This window comes from Agelaius tricolor, unplaced genomic scaffold, assembly GCF_023055355.1.
Source record: "Agelaius tricolor isolate 1412-34295 unplaced genomic scaffold, bAgeTri1.0.p SCAF_12, whole genome shotgun sequence".
NCBI lineage: Eukaryota > Metazoa > Chordata > Aves > Passeriformes > Icteridae > Agelaius > Agelaius tricolor.
Window position 1 is genome coordinate 25964630 of NW_027269272.1, and position 11717 is coordinate 25976346.

The following is an 11717-nucleotide window of genomic DNA, read 5'->3' on the forward strand; positions in this document are numbered from 1 at the left end:
TAGAGATCCTTACATATACAGTGCTCAGCAGCACAGACACACTTACTGATGTGATCAGTTTTGGATCGTGACCAATCTCACGCAAACTAAACAAATACATACGTCTTCGGATATCAAGCAAAAGCTCTAAATTAGTCACTGGTATTAAAGAGAAGTAATAAAAACTGCATGACTTATTTTAGGAAATAAGTGGAAAATATCTTTGAGGCAAGTTTTTAATCAGTATTTGCTCTAGTATATTGTTACGCTGGTTCATTTTGAATGATGACATGTACCCAGCTAACAACAACCATGAGAAACAGGCCTCTAAGAGCCCCTGTTCAGAACAGCCTCTCTGCACACAAGCTCAGCCAGCAGAGCTCCCACCACACAGGGGACAAGTCACAAAGGGGCTCCTGAGCGGGGCTGGTCCCTGCGCAGCACAGCAGGGCCGTTGGCACTGTCCCTTAGGGCTTCTCACACCGAATGCTCTATCCTCTGCTTACCTTCTCCTCAATGCGTCCCTTTTCCATTGACACAGCAAGCTACCCAAGTTAAACCCAATGAAGGCATTTTGGAAAAACCTCAAAAGATCACTGTTTTCCTTGTATTGTCCTCCCTACCTCTAAAAGCCATTTTAAAACACCAAGGATGAAAGTTTAAATTTCTACTCTTACACAAAAAACAAAAACGGGGATATTGGAAAACAGAAACAGGGATATTTGGAAAACAGCTTCTGAAATAACTTAAAAAAACCTAGCTTTTATAAAAATGGTGATTAAAGGCAGAAGTTGTAGAATGCTTAGAAGTTGTAGAAAACAAACCAAATCCAAAGCAATAATTTTGTCAGTCATGCAGAAAAATTAGTGAAAGAAGTTCAAATGCTTATATTTCTGTTCCACCATTAGCTGTACTTAATTATAAGAATTGAACAGAGCTGTGTCTACTTTTCACAACAAAAATCCCATTATTAAAGATTTATTTATTGAATATATTTGCACATAAATACAGGAGCTCAATAAAACGCTGATAAGCAGCAAACAAGGTATCTGCCCAGGGACTTCCTTCCCAAGCAGCCTGCAAAGCTCCAGCAGCACAGCAAGTGCCCACACTCCCAAAACAACATTTTAAACTGCTACACATCAAAAAGCTGAAAAATACATAATTACATTATCAGGATCACGGACTCACCACCTTTGATTTTTCACTGCTTGAAAGAAGGCTCAAAGTCCACAGAAGTTGTGCCTACGTTTGGAGCATGGAAGGATTCATGACCCAGGTAAAGAGTACCAGGCTTCACTGAAAACCAGAGGCGGGCACATTAAGTCAGGAACGCTGCTCAGGCACTAATAAACTCTTCCACACACTAAAATCAACATTTTTTGTTCGGATTTTATTCCAAGCTTTGGAGAGGCACAGAAGAAAAAAGGGAGAGTTTATTTCTGCCCAGCAAGCCCTGCCATGTTTATCGGGAGCTTCCTTCCGTGGGAGCCAGAGGCACAGGCAGCGCTGAAACGCCGGCGAGCGCGGCCCTGGGGAGCAGCGAGGAAGAGGAAGGGCGGGTGGCCCTGGCAGCACCCGACAACTCCTTTATATGGCCAATCCAGGCCCGCCGCTGTGCCTTCAGCTTGGCACCCTGCTCGGAAAGCCTGACCCAGCCCGGCCGCTGCTCCGAGGCTCCACAGCTCGGCCAAGAGCAGAGCCAAGGGACACGGCAAAGGCGGCGTGCTCCCACGGCAGTGCACTCACATCGAAAGGCAAAGCTCCCCTCCTCGAGCGCCGGGTACCGTCACTGCAGTGCAGACAGCGCCGCTGCAGCGCCACGGCTCCCGCGGCCTCGGCAGCACATCCCGGGGCTCCGGCCGCCCAGCCCGGGCAGCGCGGCTCTCACAGCGCGCTCACGGCAGCGCCAGGGCCCCGCGGGGCTGAGCCGGGCACCTCCGGCTGCTCTCCCTTTTTTAGAAGGCAAAAATTCCAATTAACTCCTCTGGAAGCAGGATTGGGCCGGGAGCCCAAACATGCTCTGGGTTCCCAAGTCCTTACTCAGTGCTCGCAGTTGGCCGGGCTGGCGCGGGACACAGCCACGCAGCCGGAATGCGCGGAGCTGCTGCGGGAGGGTTTGGGAGCCCGGGCCCTGCCTGCTCTGCAGCCTGTGCCCAGCCCCGCCAGGGCTGTACGTGCTGCAGCAAATACCAGCCATGTACGGTACAAACGCTGCCCTCGGCCTGCCGGGCCACCCGGAGTGGGAATGCAGATGCCATCAGCCGCCTCCGGTGCAGGCTCTGCAGGCAGGCCCGAACCCACAGCCACCCCAGGCGGGACACGCTATTTATAATGCTTTCAACATTTCACTTTTCTCTGCAAATAATACCTGCTCCAAGTTCAAGTCCAAGGCATATTTTGCCTTGCCAGATGATCTGCGACCGTCTCATGACTTATTACATTGTTATCGCTGCTAAGCTGAGCAAACAGGGCTGCTAAGTCTATTAATCTTCTGAAACACGAAGTCTGAAACTGCAGAAACAAAACATCTCACTACAAGATACATAAAATGTGCTATAGAGAGATAAGGGGGGAATTCAGTGCACGCTCTGTTAAGTTTTTTCAGTGCCACTGCAAGCAACACTGACGCACTTTTGCAAGAGCCGACTCTGGATGTAACACCAACAAGTTACATAAGGGAAAAGAAATTCCTTTTACAAGAGCAGCCTGCCCCAGGGCGGACAGCGAGGTACACTTCCACAGGAAAACCTGGGCACTCAGCAGGCGCTGGGACTGCCACCTGTACATTCTCAAGAAGGACTGATAAAAGGAGCCCAGCCCAGCCAGGCTAGCCACGGCGGGCTGTGCAGGAGCTCTGAAACACGCCCAGCCCTTTGGTGTTTAGAGCAACCTATCTAGTACCTATTGCTTTTTATTCTGCAGAAATCCACTCCATTCAGCTATTCATATACACCTTGCATATTTATGTACCAAAATATTTTTCTGAGAAAACAAGTATTTGGCCTATTTGCCCAAAGCAAAGGGAGCGCACAGGAGTCATACATTTTATCACAGCACTCAGATCAGAGCACCTCCAGGAGGTAGTGGGGCTTTGGAAGGACAGACAGACCCAAAACGAGCTGGCCCATTCCCCAGGCTGGGCTAATGCTGGTCATGCACTTGCCTTATGGGAATTATAATCTGCCTACACAAAACTCAGGCCCAGCTGCATTTTCCTCGGGCCTGGCTGCTTCAGTTTCCCTGTACAACCTGTGCATTCAAACCAAAATGAACTCAAGCTGCAGGATTTTGCACCCTCTTGACAGAAGTGCTGTCACCTTACACATAGCTGCTGCTCTTACTAATTTGTACCAACAGCAATTTTACCTCCAAAATTTCAAGCTTAATCAAGTTGAATTGTGAGAACTCTAATCAGATTTTACTAAGGACAGATTATACCTATTGCAAACTTTTTTTTTCTTCCCAGCTACTTGGAACAAAGATATTTTGGATAAAAATATTCTTCTATAACAATTACATGCACATAATCTGAAACATGGACTGTTTCACAGGGTAGAAGTTGACAAAGTGGACATTAAAAAAATTAATTGACCCCTTAGGAAAAGCAATTCTTCTGATAGATAGTGGGACTTCACCCTGAGGTCAGCACACATCACACCCAGCCCCCAATCTGCCCGTGGACATAGGAAACCTCGTATCTGTCAGCCTGCCCAGCTCATGGTGCTGCTGTCACTCTCCTGCTGCTGCCTCTGAAACCACTGAACAGACTTCAGAGCATCTTCAGAACAGCAGAACCTACTGCTGGTCTTGAATGCACAGAGCAGGGCAAACCAACATTTGTCTCTGGCCTTTTACTCTGAGCAAGGTACTGACTAAGGACACTGCCCCTGCACAGACTGCTGAAGGGAGAGTGGGCTCCAGCATCCCCACAGGAGCCACACAAAGCCTCCACCTCACAACTCGGGACATTACCTGTACTTGCTCATCTTAGGAGGTACTGAAGTTTCACCACAACTACAACACGGTTTTAATAGTCCCTTCTCTTTCCTTGTTAATTGCTGGGAACTCTCTTTGACACTAATGGAATTGCAATTGCACATATTCACAGCAGAGCAGGCTCCAAATGTCACTGAGGACAGCACTTGAACATATTTACATGTTTATTCTTTTGGTAAATAGCTATGGGGTAGGAGGAAAGAAACATTGTTTACTTTGCTGCATAACTTGAGAAACTAAGTTTACAGTATATAATTGTTTAAAAAATTAAATTTAAAAATAATAATCATGGGCAACTGCTCTAATCCTTAAAGCACACAAACAGTGGAGACCACAAGTCATGCAAGGGAAAGGAGAGCCCCTGTGTAGGGCTGAGCACAGCAGGACACAGTGAAGTGAAGGAATTCCCAGGGAAGCAATTGAACTCTGCCAGATCCTCCCTCTCGCTTCCCTCCGGACAGGAGTAGTAGCAGGAATTTGCTGATAAACTCATAGTTGCAAAAATCACCCTTGGCATGAACATAAATCATAAGGAATGGGAACAGAACTTTTCCTGCAGTTTTACCTTAAGGAGCTGGCCTTAGCTAACATGCTGTTTACAGCATTCCCATTGAAAATATGCCTTAGGAAAACACACATTGAGCCTTTGAAAGTAACGGAGTTACCACAAGGCCTTTTACGGCCCAACACGCATGACTTCCTCAGTGTCAGAAAATGATGCCTGCAGATTATCCACCAGCTCCTGAGCAGGAATCATCCACTATTTAGGAATCAAGAGGTGCTGAGGCTCATGCCCCTAATTACAGGCATCCCTTTGTCACTACCACCTCCCCACTGACACTGAAGCAGCAGAATAAAACAAGTACTCAAAGGACATAAAAACAGGGAGGGAAGCCTATGATTTAATCTGCACTGACCATCAGATCTTCATCTACACCACACGTGTAAGAACCTTCCTGCGGCCACGGAAACCCCTCTGGACAGTGAGGTGAAACCATGTGGCTTTTACAGCCTGTCTGCTCTGGGCAGCCAAACCCTGGCCCTGCAGGGCAGCAGCCTCCCACGGCCAGGGCGGGCTCCAGTGTTTCTGGCACCCATCTCCATCTCCTGGACATCACCCTTAGACTGCAGGATTCCAGCACCGGCAGCTCGAGGACAGGGAGGTCAGAGCAGCACCTGCTGCAGGGATGGAGCAGGACACGGCTGGGACATCGCACCAAGGCCGCGGAATGGGGCATTCACCTGCCCTGCACAGAGCCCTCAGAGGACAGACTGCAGGAGGGCATTACAGACCCTCCTACCCGCGGGAACCAGGCTGGAGGCAGCTGTGGGATACACCCCAGCTGGCTACTGCCCATGCCTGCTTTCAGCCCAGAGCAGAGAGACGCCCGACACCTCTGGTTCCTGCAGTGGCACATCCCAGCCTTCCACATGCGGCAGTCCTGTCACCATTGCAGGGAGCACGGGGTTACCAAGCCTTTCATTTCTTCCTCTTTTATCTACTTTAAATTATCATAATACTGCTGTATGCCAGTGGGCCTGCCCGGGGTCAGTGTCACATGCAGCCAGCCCGAGGGAAGCCTGCAACCTCTCCTCAGCTCTCACCCCAAATTTCCCCTGCAGCAACAAGTGCCATCGGTTAATTATTCATTATGCAAATCATTTCCTTGTCACTTTGGAATATGTCGTCGTTTCATTAGAACCCCTTCTCCGTAGTGCCAAAAAAAAATACAACCCAGTTAAGTTATTCACCATTACTATTCATTACTTCTATCCCTCTTTCCCGTTACATCCCTTCCCTGAACCTGCTCTCCTGCACTTCATTATCTCTGTCACCCCTGTCCTGATTCTCCCGTTCTCTGGGGCATATATTCCCCACCTCAAAAAAATCACCAAAAGAAATTATTTCTTTCTAAAACAAACAACCACATTTTTTTCCAAGACAACCATTTTACACAAACATCCCTGCATTTACCTCTTCCACTATGCCAGCGTCTTAACAAACTGACTTGCTCGCACCTGCAAACCAAAGTTCGGAATTCAAGAACTTTCTCCAAAAATGAAACAAAAAGCTCTCTTTCCCTCACGCTACCGCGGCGGCTGCCGGGGCCAGGCCGTGCGGGGAGTGCGCACGGGGCGCTGCCGCCCGCCCCGCCGTGTGCTGCTCCCGCCCGGCGCGGGGCTCCCCGCCGGCCTCGGACACCGCACCGCGGTACCGGCCCCGCCGGCACCCACCGCCCGCCGGGCAGCCCCGGCGCACGGCCGAGCCCCGGCCCGGCGCTGCGGAGCCGCCGCTCGCCCCGCGGCCGGGCGGGTCCGGGCTCCGAGCTCCGGGCGGGGACCCGCGTGGGGAGCCCCGCGCCGGGCGCTGCCGCAGGGACGCGCGGGCAGCGGGGCCGCGCCCCGGCCCCTGGCGGAGGACGGTCGCTGTCCCCGGCCCGCCGAGCGCAGCGACGCTGCCCCGCTCCCCGCGGAGCCCGGCGAGCCCCCCTTCCCGCGGAGCCGCCCCGCAGGGCCGCCGCCCGCCTCCCCCCGCCGCGGGGCCCGGCCTCGCCGCCGCACTCACCCGGGCCTGCCGGCGGGGCCCTGCCGGCGCGGCCCGCCCGGCTCAGCGGCTCATGCTGACGGTGCCGCCGGCGCGGCGGGCGGAGGCAGCGGCGGCCCGGGCTCCCCGCGCCAGCCCCGGGACCGCTTCCGCCGCCGCCCCCGCCCCGCCCGGAAGCGCCACCCGGCCCCGGCCCCGCCGGCAGCCCCGGGCCCGCGGGGCGCCCGGCCCGGCCCCGGCCCGGCCGCGCTCACCTAATCCCGGTGCGGCCTCCGCGCTCCGGGCGCCGCGGGAGCGAGGGGAAGGCGCGGAGCGGGGCGGCGGCGCGGCGGGCTGCCCTCCCCCGGGGCCGCCCTCCCTCATCCTCCCCGCGGCGGAGCGGCCGGCGCCTCATGAGTCACCGAGCCCGGGCCCGCACACGTGCCCGGCCCCGCCGCCTCCGGCCGGGGGAGGCACGGCAGGGGCGGCCTGGGGGCGGGCGGCGCTGCCCGGGCCCGGCCGTGTCCGCAGAGCGCCCGGCGCGGTGGCTCCGCACCCCGCCAAGGCCGTTCCTGAGGACACGATCCTCTAAGGATCTGCTTCCCACGGCAGGCAGAAGCACCCTGCTCTCCTCCCGGCTCCCGCTCTTCCTTCATCTCGGCGAGAGCAGCCGTTGCAGAGCGGCGGTTCCGCCGGCTGCTGCGGGGGCTGGCAGGGCTCGCCCGGCACCCACCATCAGCAGCTCAGCGTCCCGGCCCTCCGCAGCAGCGGCGGCAGCCCACCGCCGAGCCAACAGGTCCGCTCTGCCCGGCACAGGGCACGTGTCGGTGCTGCCGTGTGGGTGACACCGACTGCAGAGTGCAGAAAAGGACACGCAGTCGTCTAGATGAGCCAGAGGGGTATCGGTGTGCCCCCTGCCAGGACACGCACACAGGGCCATGTGCGAAGGGCTCGTCAAACCCCCGAGGTGCTAATCACAGTTTAGGAAAGACAAACAAACTGAAAGGAGACACGGAAAGAGACAGAGACAAGGAAAGAGACAAGGAAAGAGACAAAGAGTTTCTCTCCAGTGTCATATAGTGTTAAACATCTTTTAACACAGACACGTGAGCAGAGGGTTATGTTTTGTGAGATGAAGTAATGACCAATAATTCCTTTCTTTACTTTGAGAGACAGATTTGGTTACCTGGTCTCAAGATCTAACTCCAGCTACTTCCTTCATCAGGCTTTTTGTTCTATTTGACAGCCTGGAGGAGATATAATTAACTTTGCTTTTCTTGTGCTCTAATCACCCCTGCAAGGAGCAGGCAGCACTTTGGAAACAGAATGGGTTCAGTGAGCATCCCTCCTCAGAGCTGCCCAGCCTGGGGAGCATCCAGGTGTGCCACATGCCCAAGGGACTGGCTGGGAGAGCTTTCTGATACCTGCTGGTTAGCTCTGATGGCTTTTTGCTAGAAACAGGAGACTGAAAGGACAAAGAAGCATTCCATTTTCTCTCAGAAAAATGTCGTGTTCTTACACTTGTGTTTCAATGAAGTCTAATCCAGAGCAGCACAAAATCCATGACAACTGGTATGCCACGGTATTTGATATTTACCTGCCTCACTGTGGGGCAGTGCAGGTGTCCCTGGCTGCACAGCCCGATGGGCCTGGGAGTGAACATTGTACTGGGCCATTTGTGCTCTTCCTGTTCCTGTTCAAGCACAAAGAGCTCCCTGGGCCGTTTCCTCCCTGAGAACCGACATCACTGCGCTAGGCTTTTTCAAAGCACTCGTTCTGGTCACAAAGTTTCTGTACAAACTCCTCCCTGCCCAAATTCTTCTTAAATAATGGCGTGGGACAGTGTCTTGGTGCTGGGAGACTGGAGCAGTGTGCTGGGCACAGTGAGGGCATTTCTCACTGTATCCTGAAAAGTGAATGCATTCCATTCACATCGGTCTGTGCAGGTTACAGGGGATCAAACCCTAGGGCATGGATGTCAGGCACAAGCTCTGTCATAACAAAATGTACAGGCAGGGCAGGCTAAAGAGAAAACCGAGAGGAAATTTCAGATCCAGGGGTCTCCCAGGTCATCATCCAATACCAACAACAATCACCACCTGCGATTCCAACAGACTAATTGTCTTACAGCAAAGATAAAGAAATATGTCATTGCACACTCAGCATTGTGTGCCTCTCAGAGAAACACTGTGTGCTAAGAAAGTTTTTTGAGGGATACTTTGTGTTTTAGAGTCCCTTTTTGCTAACACAAGGGGAGCAAGAAAGAGGAGCTCTCCCGGCTGAGTCAGTGCAGCCCTGGTGCTGTTGAGGCGAGAGGCTGGCCTGTGAAATTGGTGCCAAGGTGCCTGCCCTTCCCTCTGAGCCTGGCAGGCAGCAGGGCCAGTGGTCACTCGGACGTGGCACTGGGACCAGTGTGTCCCAGAGCCTGACACGAGGGTGCCTGTGGCATCCTCCTCACAGCTGCACCTCGAGCAGAATAGAAACACTCCTCACTGCAGGGTTCCCACCTGTCAGGAGCACGGGGGGCTCTGTACCTGCCCTCACACACAGACAGAAACCACCTGAGCTCCAAGTGTGTCCTGTGTCTTCATTTTATCGCACCAAATAGCTGCCATACAGCAGTCACTAAATCAACCTACACTCTGATCTTCCTTCCCTCCTTGAGCCTTTATTAAAGGCAGACACAGAGTTGCTTCAAACCCGGACTGAACACGACCGCAACCCTGGAGAAGCCGTTTGCTTCCTGATGCCCTTATTTGTGCAACACTGGTGAAGCTCAAGTTCCCCAAAAAGGTCTGACACAAGCTCCAGTGCTGCTGCCACAGAAGGCCCTGCTGCCTCCCTGCTCTTCCGGAGCCCGCTCCCGCCGCTGTGCACAGAACACGCTTCCCGCCAGGCCAGAGCACATTTGTTTCTGTTTTAATGAGCTCATCTGCATTTCTGGAAATATAACACACAAATTTCTGACTTGGCCCTTAACACTGTTTTGTCCTTTTGTTTTAAAGCCTCCTGCAACTACTGTGTGATAGTATTTTTGTTGAGAGCAATAAGATACTAATAATCTCTCCTAGTCTACAAGCACACAAATGAGAAGAATCCACAGTGCAATTCCTAGCAAATAATTGTGATACACATTATAGCTTTTGCACTTTCTGCAGAGGCAATTTCTTTCCTTCCATGCAGCTCATGCTGGAGCCCCTCCAGCATGCACCTGTTTGCCCCCCCAGCCCCATGGAGCAGTGTGGGTGCTCAGCCCCGGGCTGCTGTGTGCAGTCCAACATGGTGTTTAGTCACAGAAAACTGGCGGGAGGTTCAGCAGCAGCAGCGGATTTCACAGTAGGAAGCTGAGGGTCGCTCTCAGAGGATTAATGTCATTTCAGTCTCCCACGTGCTTAACCAACAGCCCCCCAGAGTGCCAGAGCGGGGCTGAGGAGCTCCAGGGATGGACACCCACACCCATGTAGAGGGCCAGCACTCGGCCCCGCTGGAAAATGCGCCCAAAGTGCATGGAGCACAGCCATGGCGGGGTGCCTCACCAGCCCTGTGTCTGCTCTATCCCCAGAACACAACAGATGTTAAACCAGCTGGGAAATGCACCCAAAGCACATGGAGCACAGCCATGGCGGGGTGCCTCACCAGCCCTGTGTCTGCTCTATCCCCAGAACACAACAGATCTTAAACCAGCTGGGAAATGCACCCAAAGTGCATGGAGCACAGCCATGGCGGGGTGCCTCACCAGCCCTGTGTCTGCTCTATCCCCAGAACACAACAGATGTTAAACCAGCTCACAGGGCTCCTGTAAGCACGTGAGAACCTCTCTCAACTTTTCCAGCGCAGTAAGCACCACAGGTGTTGAATGGATAAAACCGTAGTAAAAGCAGGAGAAAGAGAGGACGCACATGCTGGCGCCATGGCAGTGGCTCCCGCGCCGTGTTTGCTCCACGTGTCCCTGGAGCAGGCTGGTGCTCACTCAGGGTGCAGCTCCTCCACTCCACAGGGGTCCCAGTGGACCCCCAGCACAGACCACAGAGGGCCTATGGTGGGTCTGACTGCAACTTTTAATGCTCTTCAGAACCACAGAGTTTTGTTACTCATGCCTTGCATAAAAACATCTTGCATTTAGTGTTCATTTCTCTAATAAATTATTCAAAGCTTCACTAACTCAAGATCGTGAGGCGCATATGCGAAAGCAGCGCAGTGAAAGCCGACAACGGAACCGTCCGGCTTTGCGAACAACTCACCGTCCGTCCCCGCTGGCCGCAGTGTCTGCTGCGCTGGGCGGGCTGGCGAGCCCCGCGCCGGGGCAGCGGCTCGGTGCCACCGGGGCTGCTGCTCGGTGCTGCTCCGGGCACAGCGGCGCTGCTGGCACAGCCGCCGCCCCCGGGCCGCGGGGCCAATGACAGCAGCAGCTCTCTGCGGTGAGAGCCTGGCCTGGGGAAGCGGTGACAGGCCGGAGAATGACACTTACCAAACCTAGGGGGCCGAGGAGTGAAGTGAGCCCTTCCTGCAGCGCTAACCACGGCCACGGGCTGGGCTTTGCACATGTATTTTCTTAAGGAAGCAAAAGTCACTTTCTGCTAGTAGAAAAGGCCACGGCAGAGGAAGTGCTTTGCATGGCGCTGCAGCCCAGCTCGCTGACGGGAGCTCACGCCCGTCGGGGACACGGACACGCGGTCGCAGTCTCCCTGTGCCCCATTAATCTGCCCGCTGGCAGCTGCTGCTGGGGGAAGCGGGCTCGGGCCGCTGACACGGGCCATGGCCCGCGCTCCCTGGAAATGGGGCAATGCCTGGGGCGGTGCCCAGGGCTCCTTCCTGCTGCAAGCCGCAGATAACGGCGGCCCGGCCTCGCCAGCCAGGGGCTTGCAGAGCCATTTTTGCTCTTTCCGCGGGGGTTACCACCAGCTCCAGGCTTCCAAAGGCAGCTGCCTTCCACCCAAAGCTCTGCTGCACTCAGGGCCAGCTAGAAATGTCCCTCGCTCAGCGCAGGGGGAAAATGCCATGGCGCCCCAGCTTCACTGGCCATGCCAGCTCTGGGACACCGTGCAGTGGCTCCTGCCCAGCAGTGTCCATGGTGGGCAAGGGGCATGTGGCAGTGCTGCAGGGCAAGGGCCGCGTGGCTCCGCTCGGCTGTGCCAGCTGTGCCAGCTGTGCCGTGCAGCCAGAGCTGGGGGCTTGTACCCACAGCCCCCGTGCCAGCAGCGGAGCCGCCTCTCCG

At 54.5% G+C, this 11717-nt stretch overlaps 1 protein-coding gene across 16 annotated transcripts in view; it reads right to left on the reverse strand.

Moving 5' to 3' along the window:
- MBNL1 (muscleblind like splicing regulator 1) overlaps positions 1-11223 on the reverse strand; it is a 64501-nt gene extending 53278 nt beyond the window's left edge. For 7 of the 16 annotated variants that reach the window (XR_011680929.1, XM_071438268.1, XM_071438266.1 and 4 more), the window contains exon 1: positions 6545-6688. The gene's annotated coding sequence lies outside the window, so the exon portion shown is untranslated. Of the gene's footprint in view, positions 1-1170; positions 1279-6544; positions 6689-6777; positions 6930-10743; positions 10901-10970 lie in introns of those variants that run through there. The other 9 variants (XM_071438271.1, XM_071438270.1, XM_071438269.1 and 6 more) reach the window with 9 other exon arrangements.
- Between the last annotated feature and the right edge of the window lie 494 nt (positions 11224-11717).